The sequence below is a fragment of the Saimiri boliviensis genome, chromosome 10, assembly GCF_048565385.1.
Source record: "Saimiri boliviensis isolate mSaiBol1 chromosome 10, mSaiBol1.pri, whole genome shotgun sequence".
NCBI classification, from domain to species: Eukaryota; Metazoa; Chordata; class Mammalia; order Primates; family Cebidae; genus Saimiri; species Saimiri boliviensis.
This window is the reverse complement of record NC_133458.1, coordinates 89,648,795-89,668,847: the sequence shown is the minus strand read 5'-3', so window position 1 is coordinate 89,668,847 and position 20,053 is coordinate 89,648,795. Positions and strand designations below refer to the sequence as shown.

Below are 20,053 nucleotides of genomic sequence, written 5' to 3'. Positions count from 1 at the left end.
TCTTTGCATGGGCTCTTTTAACCTGTGTTTTTGAAGCTCCTCCGTGGGCCAAGCACTATACTATTGCAAGGGGTCTAAAGAGGACAAATCAAGTTCACCTCCTTGGGAAGTCAGTTTATCACATTTAACCTCATATTTTCCCTGTCTTATTTTCTGTTCTCTGGGCCACCATTTGTCAGAGAAAATCTGTATACAAGTTCATGCTTCTATGCTAAATACTCATTAGCAAGGTCTTTTGCTTGTCAGCAATAACCAGAGCTTCTCTGTGGAATTTATGAGAACATTTTAAAGAATTTTGAATAATGCATTAGCTAAAAGTGAAAGGAAGAATGTTTAACTGAGATTCACTTAGGCAGAATTAACAATAAGCAAGGTACAGTCTGCTGTCTCTTCATCTTAAGAAATAATGTGCAATTCTCCCTTTTTTTTTTTTTTTTAAATAAAACCAACACTTGTTTATTGTGGAACATTTGGTAATTTAAGAACATGTAAAAAGAAGAAGATAAAATTCATCCATGATTTCTCCATGCTTAAATACTGCTGATATATCCTCCTGCCATGAACATTTGCCAGATAGTGACCATGTCATATACTATGCAATTTGTAACCATCTGTTTCATCTAACATGATGAAAGAAATGTCTTTTTCCCATGCCATCCAATATTTTTCAAAAACATGATTCACAAAAGCTGCATAATAATTCTATCCCAACGGTAATTCTTCTAGAAGACATTGGTTAATAAAATGCCTTAGGAGACACATGTGGATATTTGTCATTTCCAATCACGTGAGGGTAGCAGTCAGTTGTGATGTTTTCCACCCCTATCTACGACTTACTCATAAATATGAACCAGGTTGGTGCAGCTATTAAAAGACGAGAAAAAATACTTCATTTCCCCTTAAATATAACAATATAAAGTTTTAATTTATGTCTTCTTTTTTAAGATGTGAAGGATGTTTTCTTCTTTTGAGAGGTGATATTCCTAGAAAAATCTGTTACCGGTCTTGAAGGATAAATTTCTCTTCACAAAATGCAGTTGATCCAGCTTCTCTCACTGAATGCATGATTCTGGAAACGTATATATTGGTTTATACAGGGGTGAAAGATATAATGATTCACTTAGAATAAGTGATGGAGATGGGAATTTTGGGAACTCTGGGAATAGCTGCACTTGGCCTCAAAGATGTTGAATGCAAACATTGGAAACTGGAGCGATTCAGTGCAGCTGCAGGAAATGGATTATCTCATTGTCCTTTCAACAACAGGACTTCATTGATCCCATTTTTGTTACCGTGACTCATTCTACTGTCTCTACTTCTGCTGCTCCTTTGTTACCAATTACTTCATCATCTACTTTATACGTCTTGTTGCTACCTAATGGCTTCAGTTTACTGAAAACTTGCCATTTTATGGCTTCTCAGGGCTTATTTCTACTGACTGATTTTTTAGCTTTTGCTTCCACCACGTGATTTTCTTGTCCCATTTCCAGTTCAAATTCTTGAAAGAGAATGGGTGTTCATGTCAGGTCATCTCTGAAGATTGGCTGCCCTTGGGTTATACAGTTCGTGAAGGGGGTTATATGGTATAGATTATGGCTCAGGCTGCTGCCTCAGTGGGAACATTGGCTGGGGTAGTTCCCTTAAAAAGGGAATCTGATATAGCAAGCCCTTTAACGGCCTCTCAGGCATAGTTTTTTTGTTTTGATTTCATTTATTTGGTGTTTTTTTCTTAAAGTATGTTTAATATACCACAAAAGCAACATTTTGACATAATTTTCCTTTTTTTTTTTTTTTTTTTTTCGAGACAGAGTCTTGCTTTGTTGCCCAGGCTGGAGTGCAGTGGCTCGATCTTGGCTCACTGCAACCTCTGCTTCCCGGTTTCAAGTGATTCTCCTGCCTCAGCCTCCCAAGTAGCTGAGACTACAGGTGTGTTCTACTGTACCTGGCTAATTTTTTGTATTTTTAGTAGAGATGGGGTTTCACCATGTCAGCCAGGATGGTCTCGATCTCCTGACCTTGTGATCTGCCGGCCTCAGCCTCCCGAGGTGCTGGCATTACAGACGTGAACCACTGTGCTGGCCAATTTTTATTTTTTTAAAAACAAAATTATTTTTAATTTAAAATAGTCATGTTATCTATTTTAATATGTTATCTATTTTTACTACAGTTGTTGTCCAATTGACTTTAATAGAAATATATGATACTTGAACTAGGCCGGGTGTGGTGGCTCATGCCTTTAATCCCAGCACTTTGGAAGGCCAAAATGGGCAGATCACTTGAGGCCAAGGGTTCAAGACAAGCTTGGCCAACATAGTGAAACCCTATTTCTACCAAAAAATACCAAAATTAGTTGGGGGTGGTGGCACACACCAGTAGCCCCAGCAAGTCAGGAGGCTGAGGCACAGAATCGCTTGAACCCAGGAGGTGGAGGCTGTAGTGAGCTGAGATGGTGCCACTGCACTCCAGCTTGGGAATGAGACTCTTGTCAAAAAAAAAAAAGGAAAAAAAGAAAAATATCTGAACTGAATTTTTCTTACAGTTCCTGAAATTTAATGTCATAGGGACAATGTTGATGTTTATAATGTTCAACTGACACTTTTATACAGTTATTTGCAAGAAGGTAAATGCATTTAAATAGTTTAGGATTATGCATGTGGATATCAGAGACTATCAAAGATGAGTAGGAAAGATCTGGAATATATTGACTTTTATAAAGTAGGTTAAAAGCATTTTCCTTTTGAAACAGAATGTTCTCTTAGGCATTTTTTTTGTGCTTTGCTATTAAAATATAAATGGTTATGTGTAAAACTTAACTGCAGACTGTTATTGTTAGAAATTATTTTTATATGCACAAATTGTGGCGGAAAGAAGAGTCGACTGCAAACATAAATTTGTGCTTTGGTTTTACTTTGACTTAGAGGGAAGACAACTTAAATTGCCTTCTATACCATCTTACCACTGCAAAATGGGAAGTGAAGTCAGGCAGTAAACTGCTTCCTGTCTTCTTGGAGGAAGGAAACAAATTATATATAAATATACCTAGCCAAATGTCAGTTTCTCTCTACTCAATCTATCCTATGCACAGCCCTGATTTGGCATTAGTAAAATGTTTTATCATTCCCCTGTTCTCAACCTTGAGTGCATATTAGAACCACTTGGGAAGTTTTTAAAAAATCTGATATCCAGCCTCACCGCCCAATTTTTTGATTTACTTAGTGTGGGGTGTGGTTTGAGTACTAATAATTTTGAAAGGCATCCTAAGTGAGTCTAATGAGCAGACAGGAAGCCACAAGGCAAAAGGAGAAAATCTGAACAACTGAGCTTGCCTTCAAGGTTCTCTGTTACCTATCTGCAACCTAGCTTGCCAGGCTTGGCTGACCCAAATTGCCTCCCATGCCCTCTCAGCATTGCTTGTGCTTCCCCTCTTGTGTTATTTCTCCAGCCATTCTACGAGTTACTTCCTTGCACATTTTATCTGATTCAAATTCCTCCCCATTTTTGTAGACCCAACCCACTTTACCTCCTTCTTGAAGCTTTCCCTCACTCCCCTTGACTGCAATGCCTGCATCCTCCTCTGAAAACACAGTGGTTATTGCCTAGAAAATCATTTGAACACTGAATCAATTATGTACTCCCTTACATAATCTCTCCTGCATTAAGTAGTTACTTTAATCTTTGCTTAACTTTTCATCTGTTTGTTATCCAGCTACCTATACTGTAAGCAAGCTTCTAGCACTCATCTACATCCTTGACAAGCCACGTGCCTTGTACAGTACAGGAAGTCAGTAATATCTACCCCTCCCTTCCATCCTGACTTCCACAGGTTTGATTCAATATTCTCTCCTGGAATCTTTTCCTGGTCTTGACTGGACTTCCTGCCATCAGACGCTTTGGATCTTCAAATCAGGCCAACACTTCACTGGCACACATCGCCAATGGCCAGCAAAACTGATGGGGTGTGTGTGTGTGTGTCCACGTGTGCATACGCGCATGTGTGCACTCTTTTGCCCACTCTTATTTCTATCTTATGATCTAGCTGACTGGCTTTCTTTCCTTCCTTGGTCCCTCACTCTCCTACTCAAGGGAACTTGACAGCAGAATTTAACTTTTTGACTGCTTGTGTTCTCTAAGATGAATAACATGCTGCCTGGATCTTCCTGTTCCTATTCCTTTGAGTAAACCCTTGTCCCAAACAGGCTCTGGCCAAGGGGACCTAAATTGTGTCAATCCTCCCCCAGTACCCTGGTCTGATCTGTCAAGAGTTTCCTCAAAGAGAACATATATTCCACCCTGTTTTTTTCTTTTTCTTTTTTTTTTTAATTCCGCCATTTAAAAGAAACATGATTGCATTGTCCACATGATTAAAAGCTGCTGTTGGTTCCTTGTTGCCTTTAGAAAAAAATCTAAACCTGAGCTATCCAATATGGGGGCTGTTAAAATTAAAATTAAAAATTAATGCTTGTAATCCCACCACTTTGGGAGGCTGAGGTGGGTGGATCACCTGAGGTCAGGAGTTCGAGACCAGCCTGGCCAATATGGTGAAACCCTGTCTCTACTACAAATACAAAAAGTAGCCAGGTATCGTGGTGGGTGCCTGTAATCCCAGCTACTGGGGAGGCTGAGGCAGGAGAATTGCTTGAACCTGGTAGGTGGCGGTTGCAGTGAGCTGAGATCCCACCACTGCACTCCAGCCTGGGTGACAGAGGGAGCCTCTGCCTCAAAAAAAGAAAAAAATTTTTTTTAAATTAAAAATTGAGTTATAGTCAGGTATGGTAGTTCATGCCTGTAATCCCAGCACTTTGGGAGGCTGAGGTGGGAGGATTGCTTGAGTACTATACCCTAGTCTGGGTAACAGAGTGAGACCTTTTCTCAAAAATACATAGAGTTCCTCACTCACACCATATTTCAAATACTATCAAGTAGTAATAGTAGCTAATAGCTACTATTTTGAACAACACAAATATAGAACATTTTCATCACTGCAGAAAGCTCTGCTGGACGGTGCTGGTCTGAATATCTTAGTGTAGCTTGTGAGGTCTTGTACAATCTCACCTCAATCTTTTGCTCTAGCCTAAAGATTGCTCTAGCCAACAGCTCTGGCTGTTCCTCATCTTTTAACCTCATCTTCTTTCTCAATGTTCCGAAACGGCTCTATGCCCTTTCACAGTTCTATGCCTTTGAACGTGGTGTTCTTTCTGAAATGCCCTTTGACTTTCTTCGCTGGCAAACTCCTATTTACCTTTTAAGATCCAACTCAAACATCACCTTCCTTGTGAAGTTCGCTGACTTTCCTAAACAGTCATTTCTTGTCCTCTGTTTCCATTGCTCATTGAAGCAATCTCTATTGTTCTTATCACTGTAGTTTGTTATTGTTTACTTATAAATCTCATCCTCTCTTTGGAGGGGGGGATTCTGTCTGTTTTAGCAATCTGCCCTAATAATTACCTGAAATTGTTTGCTTGATACCCTTTTGATATCAAGTAATGTATCTTCTTATTTGTGTACTTGTTATTTATGAATTCAGCATGTTTGAAAAGTACACTTAGTGTTTCTGGAGAAATTCTGCCTATTTCTAGTGTAAAGCTAGAATGACTTCCTGTCTTCCAGAATGGAGGTCGGTTTTCCTTCTAATTAATCCTGACCAGACTTGAGAAGGATGTGGTAGGAAGAGTTTACAAGGTCAAAAACAGCAGGACTGCCTGTAGGAGCAGGTTCAAGTGTTCTCAGCTTCCAGTTCTTATACAAAATATTTACTATATGTTCAGAGAAAAAGTAGACAGGAATGATGGAAAAAATAAAAACAACCCCTATGGAAAGAAACATGGAGAATCATATTTGACTATTCCCAGGCTAAGCCCAAAAGCAATGATGTAGTGAGGAGGAAGTTTTTATTTCCATTTTGCAAAAAAGTAAATTTTTTTCCTCCTGGGATTTGATAAGAGTTTGATAAATTCTTGTGAATTTAATTACTGGGAAGTAAATCCTGCTGACTAGTAAATTATCAATTTGTTTCTCTTTTCTCACAAAAAACAAATTGATACACTTCACATCACCCGGTAAGGCTTATTTTTTCTGAGAAGGCCATAGGCCCTAACAGCTCGAAATCTAAGAGGTCTTCACTGATTGCCATCGCCTAGCGGCCACTGCAAATCTTACAGTCAATCATCTTCCCTCCGGCGCTCCTATCACGCCCATTGCTCAGGCCACGCCCACCCAAGGCGCCTCATGGCTCCGCCCCAGGCGCAGCAGAAGACTCTCATTGGTGGAGAAGTTGTTCTGGTCCCGCCCCGGAGGATGGCGATAGGCTGAACCGACGTGGGGCGGTGGTGGTTGGCTGCCTGAAGACAGGTCCCTGGTGGTGCCTGTCAAGAGAGGCTGGCGGCAGTGGCGGCTCTCCCGGCAGGGTTGTCAGTCAGTGAGAGGAGGGGGAAGATGGCTCGCCCGGACCCGTTCTGCTAAGAAGGGGAGCAGGTGGTGCTGCTACTCGGGAGGAAGCAGAGCAGCCGCCGTCGCTGTCGCTGGGAGCCTCACGAGTCGAGGTCCTACGGGTGGAAGTCCAGCAGCCGCTCTGGTGAGTCCATCCGAGAGACCCACGCCGGGCCCCCAGGGCGGCCGGGGACCGATAACTTTTTTGTCAGGGAGGAGCCGGGGCGAGGCGGCGGCGAGGAGAGGACCGGGACTTTGTCCCCGGGGCGGCGGCTTCACTGGGAGTAACGGCTCCCGCGCGAGGCGCCGCGGGTGGGCGCGAGGCGGCGCTGGGCGCGTGGGGCGTCGTGCGGGAGGGTGGGCTGCGGCCGGCGGCCGCTCGCCCCGAAGTTGGGCTCAGCCAGCCGGCTGCCCGGAGGGCGGCAGCTTTGTGCGCGCGCCTCGGGTCTCTCACGGCGAGGAGCGGTCCAGCCTCCTGGCGTGACCCTGCTGCCGCCGCCTCGACCCCACTGGCCGTACCTCTGCGGGGTGGGCCTGAGGCGGGAGCCTCCCGTCCCCTCCCCGCCGCAGCGGATGCTCCGGCCTCTGCCTCCGCTCCCACCCGCGCTCTCTGCTCAGGCGAGGCCGCCGTTGTCCGTCCGGTCTTGTGGCCACAATGGTCACTGCCGACCCCCCGCCCCCGCCCCCGCCCCTTGGAGAGCAGTGTTGGCCTGAGTCTTTGGTCCCCCCCAGGGCGGAGAGGTTCAGAAAGCAGCTACGTTTCCTTCCTTGGTTACTACGCTGAAGATCTCTTCTTGAGCCCTCGCCCCTTCTTTCCATGAGTGTTCCTCTCCCGAGGCTCATTTTAACAAACTAGGGAATCCTCCGGGGTTTGGCTGAAAATTGTTGCATTAAAACACGCCAAGTTTGTACGCTTCAGCGAAATTGGGTGTCCGCCTGTCAGTTTGCACATGTGTGCTTTGTGCCTTCAGAGTTTAGACATTCCTGAAAGATTTTAATTTTGCCCAAGTGGTTTAGTACTACACAAAATCTGCTGAGAAATACACTATCACAAGCCTGGCACCCGCGGCGCTCTTCAAGTAGGGGGAGTTTGTTCCACTGTCACCTACTCCTTACCTTAGAGACTGCACTACCAGCAGTAGAGCCAAGCTGCCCTTTTGCAGATTATTTACCCTTGGATCACACAGTTTTTGGAGCAGGTGGGCCACCTCTTTGGTTCATGTAACACTTTATAGCTTGAGATTTTCAGCTTTTAAATCTTACTGGCATAAAGTCAGAAAGATTGGTATAACCTTGAGCCAATGTAATAGTACTGGGAGGCTTGTTTTCCGTGAGAACATTCTACTGCTAACATCCACAGGCACCCCACCTCCCCGGATATTTCTCTTTTTTTTTCTTTAGGTGAATACATTTTAAGGTTTACAGGATGAATAGTAGTCTAAATCACCACATTTTTGAAGTGCAGGCAAAGGCAAGGAAGGAAAAACATTTAAGATCTGCTTGGCCAATAGTAGCTTCAAAGTCAGCTATTCAAATAATCAGTTCAATCAAAGTGGCGAGGGGAAAAGCATCACATATTTAGGAAACAAATTCTGGATTTGGCTCGTTTATCCTTATTCGATTTATTGAAATTACCATAGAGTGATTAGAAGGATTAGAAACCTTCTTCGTTATCGGCATTAGCACTACCTGGATACAGATACCCGATGAGGCATTGTGGGTCAGGGTTTATCCTTGCTCTGCTTCCTTTCTTTGTTGTATTTCTGTTTTATGAAATTTGCTCTGAGTTGTATTTTTTAGACTGGTGTCTTTTGCACAATGAGTTTAGATATATCTACTGTTGTGTTCAGCATCCTGTTGCCTAATATTTATTTCATAATGGATCTTAAGAATTTTTTTTAAATCTTAGTATCTATTTTGGGATATTGAGTTTGTATTTTATAAATAATTGAAATTAGGTCAAACAAATTTATTTTTCCACTCCTCCAGGCTGAGTAGGTACTAGGGATACAGAAATAAATGTCATAGCTCTTGTCTTCAAAGAATTTACTATCTAATGTACAAAATGTTAGTCACATTACAGTAAAGTAACAATTATAATATTATGTAGTCAGTGGGAATAGAGATATGCCTAGTGTAGTAGGAGAGTTTAGAGTAGGAGATGGTTAACTTGCCTTGAGTGTAGGTGGAGCTGGGAGCACACAGCCAAGTTGAGAAGGATGATATAATTTTGCCAACTGCAGGAGGTAGGTAACTTCTCAAGAGAAGGATATAATAAATGAGGGGGCAAGGAGGCCTGAGAAACTGTGGCAGTTTAAATAAGTCATTGACAATGACAAGTCAGTGTCAATAGCCATTGACAATTGACAAAGTCAATAGCATTGACATTGTTATGGCTTGAATGCAGGGGTTAGTAGGGAAATGCTGCCAGATGAAGACAGTGAGGGTGGAAGGGGGCCAGATCAGGAGATGATATCTTTAGCTAAAGGGATTGGATTGAAGGTGATAGATGGGAAGCCATTTATTGGATTTGTACTTTAGACCTTTACTGTGGCAGAGTGAGGGAGAAACTGACAAGTATTAATCAGCTATGAGAGGAAAGGAGAACCTAGGACTCTGAGGGTTTGACTTGGGGTTCTGTTGATTGGAAATGAGGAGCACGTAAATGGAAGGAAGATGATAAATTCTGATTCAGTTATTTTGAATTTGAGGAAGCAGTGAAACTTCAGGTGAAGATGTAGATAGATGTTTTTATCTATAGATGTGAAAGTCAGGATTAGAGAGAAGATTGGGGGTTGAACTGAACAATATTGATTTAGCTATGTTGAAATGACTCAGGGAAAGCCTTTAGCATGATGAGAGTGGCAGCCAGAAAACAGAATAAATAGCAGAAGTAGGGAGAATAATAGTCTGAAAGAGGTAGAGGAATAGTAGCTAGAAAGGTAGGTGGACCATCAGGAAAGATGCCAGGGAGAGATTTTCACATGGAGGAGAACCAGGTTAACACCTTTGAATGCTGTAAGGAGGTATCAAGTTAGGAGAGGCCCCAGTGACCACTTTGTCAGGAGTCCATAGGTAACTTTAACAAGAACAGTTTAAACTGACTGGTGGTTCAGGAACCAGTCTTCAGAAGATGGAGAAAGAATGAGTGTGATAAAGTAGACATGCTTGAGGGAGGCTTTTCAAGAAAACTGAAATAAAGAAGGGAGAAAATGATAGCTATAGCTATCATTGAGCAGTGGTTCTCAACCTTAGCTATACATTTACAATAATGTAATAATAGTTTACAATAATCTCAGGAGCTTTGGCCGGGCGCGGTGGCTCAAGCTTGTAATCCCAGCACTTTGGGAGGCCGAGGCGGGTGGATCATGAGGTCGAGAGATCGAGACCATCCTGGTCAACATGGCGAAACCCCGTCTCTACTAAAAATACAAAAAATTAGCTGGGCATGGTGGCACGTGCCTGTAATCCCAGCTACTCAGGAGACTGAGGCAGGAGAATTGCCTGAATCCGGGAGGCGGAGGTTGCGGTGAGCCGAGATCTCGCCATTGCACTCCAGCCTGGGTAACAAGAGCGAAACTCCGTCTCAAAAAAAAAAAAAAAATCTCAGGAGCTTTAAATAATTTTCTTTTCCACAGGGAACCCTATACCAATTTGGTGGGAGTGGGGTTTGAACCCAGATATCAATATTTATCTCAACAACTTTTCTATTGAAATGTAATTGACATATAATACACTACGTATAAAGTGTACAATTTGACATATGTTTATACCTATAAAATCATCACCATAATCAAAATAATATTCATCACCTCCAAAAGTTTCCTGTGTTCCTTTATAATCTTTTCCTCTTGTCCCCGGGAAACTGCTATATACTTTCTGTAACTATTGATTACTTGCATTGATACTTTTTTTATAGTTCCTGAAGTAATTCCAGTGTGCTGGCATGGTTGAAAACCACTGCAGAGGTATATAGTTCGAAGGAGTGTTCTGTTTGTTTGTTTACATGCATAAGGAAAGTGAGAGTAGAGACAAATAGGAAGAGATTCTTAAGGAATTCTGGAAAGAGGAGATAATTTTTGGAACTAAGACCCTGAGGAGATAGAAGTGGATGGAATTCAGAGCTTTGACTAGTAAGAAAGGAAGACATTTCTGGAAGCAACATCTCTAAGAATATAATGTTAAAGACTGTATTATTTCTTTGTTATCATCATCAAAGTTGGCATACAGTATCCAAATTGGTTCCCTGAAATACTTGAAGTAGAGAGCATTTTAATATTGTGAAAATAAATGCCCCTCAGGAAAATTCCTTAAATGGAGCCTGAGATCTCTGGCATCATCATGTAACACTTTGTCGTTTTTTTGGAGGGGAGCAGATGGAATTAGCAGTTTGACTATTGCTTATTGTTGAGAACCAAGTCCTGCCAGAGTCTTTTTTGGCCTTCTCAGAGTTAGGCCGCATATCTGCACTAAGGAAAAAGAACATTTAGCACTTGAAAATCTCCTGTTTAAAGTATCTTCGCTCAGAAGAAGTCTCGTTTGCTTGCCCTTTGGATATATTCCTTATAAATACATTAAAGATAAAATCATTCCTCTGTCTCCTAAATGAGACAGAGGAGAGAAGACAAGGAATTCTCAAAAGCTCACATTTTTTATCTTGAGAAAGGTAATATCACCACCTATTTTTTTTTTTTTTTTTTTTTTTTAATTCCTGGCTCAGGTTTTGGATATAGGTAAAATCTGAGTCCTGCTGGTTCTGAAGTCCAGGGCTTATTCCTCAGCCTTGACTCTTAGCTTTCCTAGGAGACTAAAAACAGAATAGTTTATCCAAATATTATTTGGCGTTGTAACTTGATCATAAAGACGAAGTGAAAAGTTTTGTCTGATTGTCTTCTATAGTTCTGAACATTTCTTTCTTTGTGATTGAAGAATTAAAATATGATTCTTTTCTAGAAAGGGAAAACATCCCTAATTTTGGTGCAGCCCAAGAGTGGAAATATCAATGTTAGCATGATTTTGGATATTTTTGTTATTATAGTTACAGCCATATTGTAAACATTCTTTATTTTCTTAATTACTAATATAATGTATAATCTTTGTAGGAAATATGAAAAATTCAGGAAAGCGTAAATGGTAAATAACACTTATGATGCCTCCACCCAGAGATACTTTTTCCTTTTGTGAATTATCTATTAGTGTCCTTTGTCTACTTTAATATTGGAGATTTTTTAAAAACTAAGTGATAAGAGCCCTTTGTATATACAAACTATTAAGCCTTTGTCAAATTACATTGCAGATCATTTCTCTAGTTTGTAATTTTTTATCTTAATTTTGTTTTTGATATGAATTTTCTTTTTAAACAGATTGCTAACATTTTAATGTGTTTAAATGTATCGAATTTTTCTTTTATGATACCTCCCTACTTAGAAGGGCCTTGCATTCCCGAATTATATGAACATTCACCTGTATTTCCTTATATTAATTCCACAGTTTAAAAAAAATTTACATGTTTCATCTGTTTGCGATGTATTTTAACATAGGGTGACGGTTCAGTTATTTTAATGCTATTTATGGAAAAGTTAATCTTTTTCAGAGGTTTTAAATACCAAATCATGTGTGTATATCCGTAGATATGGATGTATGACTTTTTCTATTCAGTTTCATTGGGCTATTTTTTTTTTTGCTCTAGTAATTCCATACTGTCCTAATTATTGTGAGTTTTTAATGTACTTCGCTAAATAGTTGTGTGAATCCCTAACATTGTCTTTGTCAAAACATTTTCACCATTTCTCTTATACTTCTTTATTCATGTTACATTAAATGCAGTTAAGATACTAAAAGAACCTCATTGGAATATCTGACCTAATTTTCTCAGGAGAGTTGTAATATCTCTATTACTATAAAGTTATCTTCTTTTATTGAAGTCGCCTTTTATGACTCGAAGATGTAGTGTTGAGTTTTCTTCACATATTTTAAAGTTTGTAGTTTTCTTCATGTGAGTTCTGCCCATTATTAAGTGTTATTTTTGATATTTTAAAACTTATTGATCCTATTGGGAACAGAAGTTTTTTCATTATTTTATCAAGAAGATTAGATGTACCTGATGGAACATAGAAAGAGTGCTGATTCTCATACGCTGTTTTCTAACTGGTTATCTTATGAAACTCTTAATTCTGATAGTTTTTATTGGGTTTTGTAGTAACTCAATTACATAGCATGTGTAAATGATGATGATTTTGTCTTCTTGCCAAAATTTAATCCTTGTTTCTTTTTCTTAGGGCATTGATGAGAACTTCTAGAATAATGTTGAGTTATATTATAGTGGTGAACAGTGAGCATCCTTGGATTATTTCTCATTTAAATGGAAATGCCTTTAGAGTTTCATAGTTGTGTTTTCAAAATTTTTGTTTATGGTATGTTAAGGAAATAGCTTTCTATGCCTTTTCAGTGGGAACTGAGATAGATATTCAGTTTGATCACATGCACTTTTAATATACCTTGAGATGATCATACAGTTTTCCTTCCTTGACCTACTGGTTGATGAATTGTGTTAGAAGATTTCCAAGTAGATTTCATCAAACAACTGCTGTCTTAGGGATAAAGGCAACTTGATAATAGTATATCTCTTTAAAGTAGTGTTATATTTGATTTGCTATATGAGATTGATCTTTAGTGTTCCTTTTGTATTACCTTTTTAAGGTTTTGATTTCTGAATATGTTTGCTTCGTAAAAAGAGAGACTGAGAGACAAGCTTTCCATCTTTGTATATGTTCTGGCAATTAATCTCTTCCTTGGAAGATTTGAAATAGTTTGGCTCTAAAAATGTCTGGTCTTTTTGGGCTAAATACAGTTTATAAAGATCTTAATATGTGCTTAAGTATTAAGTATTTTGCATAATTAATTTCATTTAATTCCTGTATAGCTTTATAAGGTAAGGATTATTATTTCTATTCTACAGATAAACTGAGACTGAGAGGTTAAGACAGTTGTTCACCGCCTGTAGTATATACAGAGTTTAAACTCAATTCCTATCTGATGTAATAGCCCATGTTTTCTAATCAGTACCCTAATGTTTTTCCTAATTAGGACTTTTTCTTCACCCCATATTACTGAGAAGTAAATTTAATCATTTTATTTGAGCATCTCATTAAGTATTCTTCCTCTTTGCACACTTAGTTTTAATTTTTGGTAACCCTATTATAATTATCACTAGTCTGTTATGTGTTAATGTGTCGTATCTTTTGCTATTTTAATAAATAATGTGATCTTGGAGTGAGGTGGAATAGGGTTGGGTAACTTAAAATTGTTGTTCTTATAAGGCACTTAATATAATTCACATTTTAATTTGTTGAGTGTTCAAGATCAATTTGCATTCCTGAATCCTGTTTGTACCTTGTAAAGAATGTTATGTGAAGTGTACCACATGTAAGAGATCAAAGAATTTTGGAAATACAGTACTTTTCCATTTTAGTTTCAATTACTTTTGTTGTGAGCCTTGTTATCAGGGTAGCTTTTTAGTAGTAATGTTAAATAATATTTGTTTGGTGTGTGTTTTTTTGAACAAAGAGTTTTTTTTCTTCTTTTTAATTCCACTAACATGGATCATAGGAAACAATTTTTTTGTTAGTTTAATTGTTTTCTTACATTCTTTTGATTAGTTGACAAATGTTAGTTTCTTTCTCATATAAATACATAGAATTTATTCAGTCATTTGTACTTCACTTAATGAAGGCATTGTATATGCATTATTAAACTGTACCATGAGGTGTAGAGAGATCCAAGATGGCTGATCACTAGCAGCTCGGGATTGTAGCTCCCAGTGAAAGCGCAAAGAACGAGAGGACGCCACACCCTCACATGAATTCTTGTTGCTCACGCACCTGGAGATTCCCAGCGGAGGAGCCCCACGGGTCTTGTGACCGGCAAGGCGGTTTTGCCGGCGCCTTGGAGCGTCGGTTCTTGGTGCAGAGTCAGAAAAGCACCATCAATCTTAATGCCACGGATTTGGTCGGCACATTGGGTTGCTCAGATTTTTGACACTGAGAATCAATAAGTTGGGCGTCCACTCAGAAACCCAATTACAAAGACGGTAAATACAAAGACCACAGATGGATAAATTTATAACGAAGGGCAGAAAATAGCCAAAAAAGGCTGAGAATACCCAAGATCAGAACGCCTCTCCCTCAGCAGGGGATCACAGTTCCTCATCAGCAACGGAACAAGGCTTGATGGAGAACGAGTGTGTTCCAATTACAGAAGCAGGCTTCAAAATGTGGATAATGAGAAACTTCTGTGAATTAAAAGAACTTGTTTTAACCCAATCCAAAGAAGCTAAGAACTCTGAAAAAAGATTTGACGAAATGTTAACAAGAATACACAATTTAGAGAGGAATATAAATGAATTGATGGAGCTGAAAAACACAATACGAGAACTTCGTGAAATATGCACAAGTTTTAACAGCCGAATTGATCAAGCAGAAGAAAGGATATCAGAGGTCGAAGACCAACTCAATGAAATAAAACAAGAAGACAAGATTAGAGAAAAAAGGATAAAAAGGAACGAGCAAAGTCTCCAAGAAATAGAGGACTATGTGAAAAGACCTAATCTACGCTTGATAGGTGTACCTGAGTATGACGAGGAGAGTGAATCCAAGCTGGAAGGTGCACTTCGGGACGTTATTCGGGGGAATTTTCCCAACCTAGTAGGGCAGGATAGTATTCGTTTCCAGGTAATGCAGAGAGCACCACAGAGATGTTCCTCGGGAGGAGCAACTCCAGGGCACATAATCGTCAGATTCACCAGGGTTGAAATGAAGGAGAAAATACTAAGGGCAGCCAGAGAGAAAGGTCAGGTTACCGACAAAGGGAAGCCTATCAGACTTACAGCAGATCTCTCAGCAGAAACCCTACAAGCCAGAAGAGAGTGGGGCCCAATATTCAACATCCTTAAAGAAAAGAACTTTCAACCAAGAATTTCACATCCAGCCAAACTAAGCTTCACAAGTGAAGGAAAAATAAAGTTTTTTGTGAATAAGCAAGCACTCAAGAGATTTCATCACCACCAGGCCTGCTTTACAAGAGCTTCTGAAAAAACCACTACACATAGAAAGGAACAAACAGTATCAGCCTTTCTAAAAAAATACCAGAAAAAGCCTCAATATAATGAAGAATTTACATCAACTAATGGGCAAAACAGCCAGCTAATATTAAATGGCAGTATTAAACTCACATATATCATTATTAATTCTAAATTTAAATGGACTAAATCCCCCAATCCAAAGACAGACAGGCAATTTGAATAAAAAAACTAAAACCCATCAGTATGCTGCATCCAGACCCATCTCACATTCAAGGATACACAAAGACTCAAAACAAGGGATGGAGAAGGATTTACCAACTAAAGAGAGAGCTAAAATAAATAAATAAAAAGCAGAAGTTACAATTAAGCAACAAAGATCAAAAGAAGCAAAGAAGGACATTATATAATGATAAAAGGATCAATGCAACAACAAGAAGAGCTAAAGATCCTAAATATATATGCACTCAATACAGGAATACACAGACATACAAGACTTATAAAGAGACTTAGACTCCCACATAATAATAGTGGGAGACTTCAACATTAATATTAGACAGATCAATGAGACAGAAAATTAACAATGATATCCAGGACTTGAACTCAGATCTGGAACAAGTAAATGTAATTAACATTTATAGAACTCTCCACTTTAAATATACAAAATATACACTCTTATCAGTACCACATCATATCAAGTTAGAAGTTTAAACGAAATATTGGTTGGCTCCCTGTTGGTTATTCTCTTCCCTCATTTTCTTTTATATCTCCATTATTAAGGACAATTATAGGCATACCCATATTTAGATTGTATTCTAGCCTGGGCAGTAAAGCAATACCCCCATCCTCTCTCTCTCTTCCTCTTTCTTCCTCTTCTTTATTCTTTTTCTTAAAAAAAAAAAAAAAAAAAAAGTCTGTACCACAAAAATTAGGTTTTAGCTACTGGAATATTTATATTTACTCTTACATTGAGTGATGGATAGGCTTGGAAATTTAGGAGAATAATGTAAACCTTTAAAGTGCTTAAATTGGGAAAGCAATTGTAAACTCTGTATTTATCTTTTTGAACTCTTCTGTTCCCCCCATTTAAATGTAAATTAATATTTAATTAATTCAGTTAGGGTTTCGGTTATAATCAACACACCCAGACTGCACTCCCCATGCCCTTTCTGAGTACAGTCTGAACCTCTTAAACCTGCCAGACACATACATGCTCTTTTGTTCTAAATTTCAAGGTTCCTGTTGATTTGATAATCAGTAGATGTCACAGTAGTGGACAAGGTGACAAATAGCCCCCACAGCAGTGCACACATTAGTTAGTAGTTAAGAAGAGGGAGAGACTATTTATGGAAAATCATGAAACTTCAAGTGAGTCCTGATAGGGAAATGGAGAGGAAGGTGAAAATATTATAGAAATTGGGTGTGGGGCTGTGGCTCATGCCTGTAATCCCAGCACTTTGGGAGGCTGAGGCAGGCGGATCACCCGAGGTCAGGAGTTCGAGACCTTCTTCACGAACATGGAGAAACCCCATCTCTACTAAAAATATATATTAAAAAAAATTAGCTGGGCATGGTGCCACATGCCTGTAATCCCAGCTACTCAGGAGGCTGAGGCAGGAGAATCACTTGAGCCTGGGAGGTGGAGGTTTCGGTGAGCTGAAATCACACCACTGTACTTTCAAGCCTGGGCAACAAGAGCGAAACTCCATTAAAAAAGAAAAAAAAAAAAGAAAAAAGAAATGGATGGGGGAAGAAGGGAAGTTAAAAATGTGTAATTCGAATAGATTGTTGGAGAAATGTAGAACATTGGAAGAATGATTACATGGGTGATAGAACCAGAATATTCAAGTCAGTGAGGTCAAGAAGTAGAGTTTCGGAAAGGAAGACACTTGCTTCAGGTTACAGAAAAAGAATGGCCATAGAGAAAGAGCTGATAAAGTTGTCATTTATAAGGTCATGGAGAGTAGATGATGAGACCCAAATTTATACTGTAAAAGGAGTTAAGGAATAAATTGATGGTGAGCAATTGAAAGTGGTGGTATTAGATTAGGATACTAAATCACAGAGTTAATCAGTGAAGAGTAAATAAGGATGGAGTAACTAGGGCATTAGAATCTGATGAAGCCTCACTCCTGTGCCCCCTATTTTCAGAACTGTAAGATTGTGAAATATATTCTCAATTGTCCAAGTGATACTTTGTTAGTGATAATTAGAGGTATCATTTATTGAGTACCTTTTGTTTGCCAGTGCTTTATTTGCATTATTTTTAATCCTTAAAACATCCCTAAAAGATAGATGTTATTATCTATCTTTCACAGTTGAAGAAATGGAGACTTAGAAAGTTTAAGTTACTTGTTGAAAAGTGGCATGGGTTTTTTGGACTCCCATGTCAGTCTTCTTTTCATTATGCCACGTTGTTTCCTTTATTTATTGAGCTGTATTAAAACACTGGGGGTTGTAACAGGAATATAGGTGCTATTCCTCTGCTTATAGAAAGTGGTAGAAGAGGCCAGGTACAGTGGCTCACATCTGTAATCACAGCACCTTGGGAAGCTGAGGTGGGCGGATCATGAGGTCAGGAGATTGAGACCATCCTCGCTAACATGGTGAAACCCCATCTCTGCTAAAAATACAAAAAATTAGCTGGGCGTGATGGCATACACCTGCAGTCCCAGTCCCAGCTACTCTGGAGGTTGAGTCAGGAGATCTCTTGAACCTAGGAGGCGGAGGTTGCAGTGAGCTGAGATGGTGCCACTGCATTCCAGCCTGGGCGACAGAGCGAGACTCTGTCTCAAAAACAAACCAAAAAAAAAAGGCAGTAGAAGAGAAATCCTAATTCTGTTTGTGTAATTTGTGTTGATTATATTTTTATTTATTTATTTTTTTGAGACGGTGTTTCGCTCTTGTTACCCAGGCTGGAGTGCAATGGCGCGATCTCGGCTCACCGCAACCTCCGCCTCCTGGGTTCAGGCAATTCTCCTGCCTCAGCCTCCTGAGTAGCTGGGATTACAGGCACACGCCACCATGCCCAGCTAATTTTTTGTATTTTTAGTAGAGACGGGGTTTCACCATGTTGACCAGGATGGTCTCGATCTCTCGACCTCGTGATCCACCCGCCTCGGCCTCCCAAAGTGCTGGGATTACAGGCTTGAGCCACCGCGCCCGGCCTTAATATATTTTTATAAAGGAAATCTTTCTAGTAAGCTCCCCTACTATACTTATAATATCTAATTTTTAACAATTGCTGTTATTTGGAGATGAGATGTTCTTTTTACCCATGATAATGATGGATTGAGAGGAAAGAAAGGACAGGCCAAGAATAAGCATGTAAAGAAAAATAAGACTAAAACTTGTTATTTTCACCATGAGAACTTCAAATATGTCATACAATTTTAGGTAGCAACTCAGAAAGGCCAGCCTCTTCATGGAAATCATATTGAGCTAGTCACAAGATGGTAATTAGAGCAGATACTCTTCATGTCACCAGATTATAAAGCTCCAAAAGGTTTATTGTAATATAGTGTGAGTTATTGAATTTAGATTTCATCAATCAGGAATTAGTTATTGGTGAAGGGGTCTAAGCAGATGTTTGGTTTTTCTATAATAAACCCTTTCTTCAGAAACAATGTATAATTGAAAAAGAAATGCTTAAAATACTTTAGGGATTAAACATTCTTATAGGACTTTCAAGTACTTTGGGAGGAACCAAGATAGAAATTTTTGCTGTGCTAATTTTAGCCTCATATTCAGCTACAAAACAACGTCTGGGTTACATTCTGCTGTACTAGTATAAGACTGTATTATTGCAAACTTTATTTTAAAAGTAATTTTATAATTCAGCCTCTGCTAAAACAAATTGACTCTTAGCCCAGTTAATATGAATCAGTGTGGTCATACTGAACTATTTATTTCTGCTTTGGTTACTATAATGTTTTTAACCCAAGAAAAACAACTATATTCGTAACATCCACTGAGTTTCTGATTGGAGAGAATCAAATAGAATTTTGTACAGTCAAGATCTGTTGCTTTTGTTATTATGGCCCTATTAGCACACATTACCACTATTAACTGTGTTTACTTATATTTTCTCATTGCACTTCCCTCTTGGCCCTACTGTTTTCTATTGAACATGTGAGTCTCTATTGGCAGACTTGATTAACAGTTGAAAGTGTCTTTCCAGCTTATTAAAGGGCAGTGACTCCCTCTAAGACATTAATTCCCAAGGTAATTGGAATTTGGTTCTCTTAACATTTCTGTCTTCCTTTGTCCCCAACATTGCAAAAAGGAAAGCACTTAAAATGCAAAAAACTTTAAGAAATCAAAGTGGAACTGTGCTTTGGAAAGTATATTTCCATATATTATTACGTTTGGGAGAGAGGAAAGAGGGGGTTATTGATAGCAGAATGAATGAAAGATAATGTTTACATTGGGCTTTCTTTTAAGTTCCTCCACATTTTTTTCTCCTAGCATTTATTTTTATTATTTTACTTTATTGCTTATATTCCGATTTACCTTGATTTGTTTCAAAAGGGCTTAAGGCACACTCATATC

At 39.2% G+C, this 20,053-nt stretch overlaps 1 protein-coding gene across 5 annotated transcripts in view; it reads left to right on the top strand.

The window, feature by feature from the left end:
• Window positions 1–20,053, top strand: part of HYCC1 (hyccin PI4KA lipid kinase complex subunit 1) — a 136,815-nt gene that overhangs the window by 56,832 nt on the left and 59,930 nt on the right. For 2 of the 5 annotated variants that reach the window (XM_039472956.2, XM_039472957.2), the window contains exon 1: window positions 6,372–6,571. The exons of 1 other annotated variant lie outside the window; for it this stretch is intronic. The gene's annotated coding sequence lies outside the window, so the exon portion shown is untranslated. Of the gene's footprint in view, window positions 1–6,369; window positions 6,572–20,053 lie in introns of those variants that run through there. 2 more of the 5 variants (XM_074379613.1, XM_074379611.1) reach the window with 2 other exon arrangements.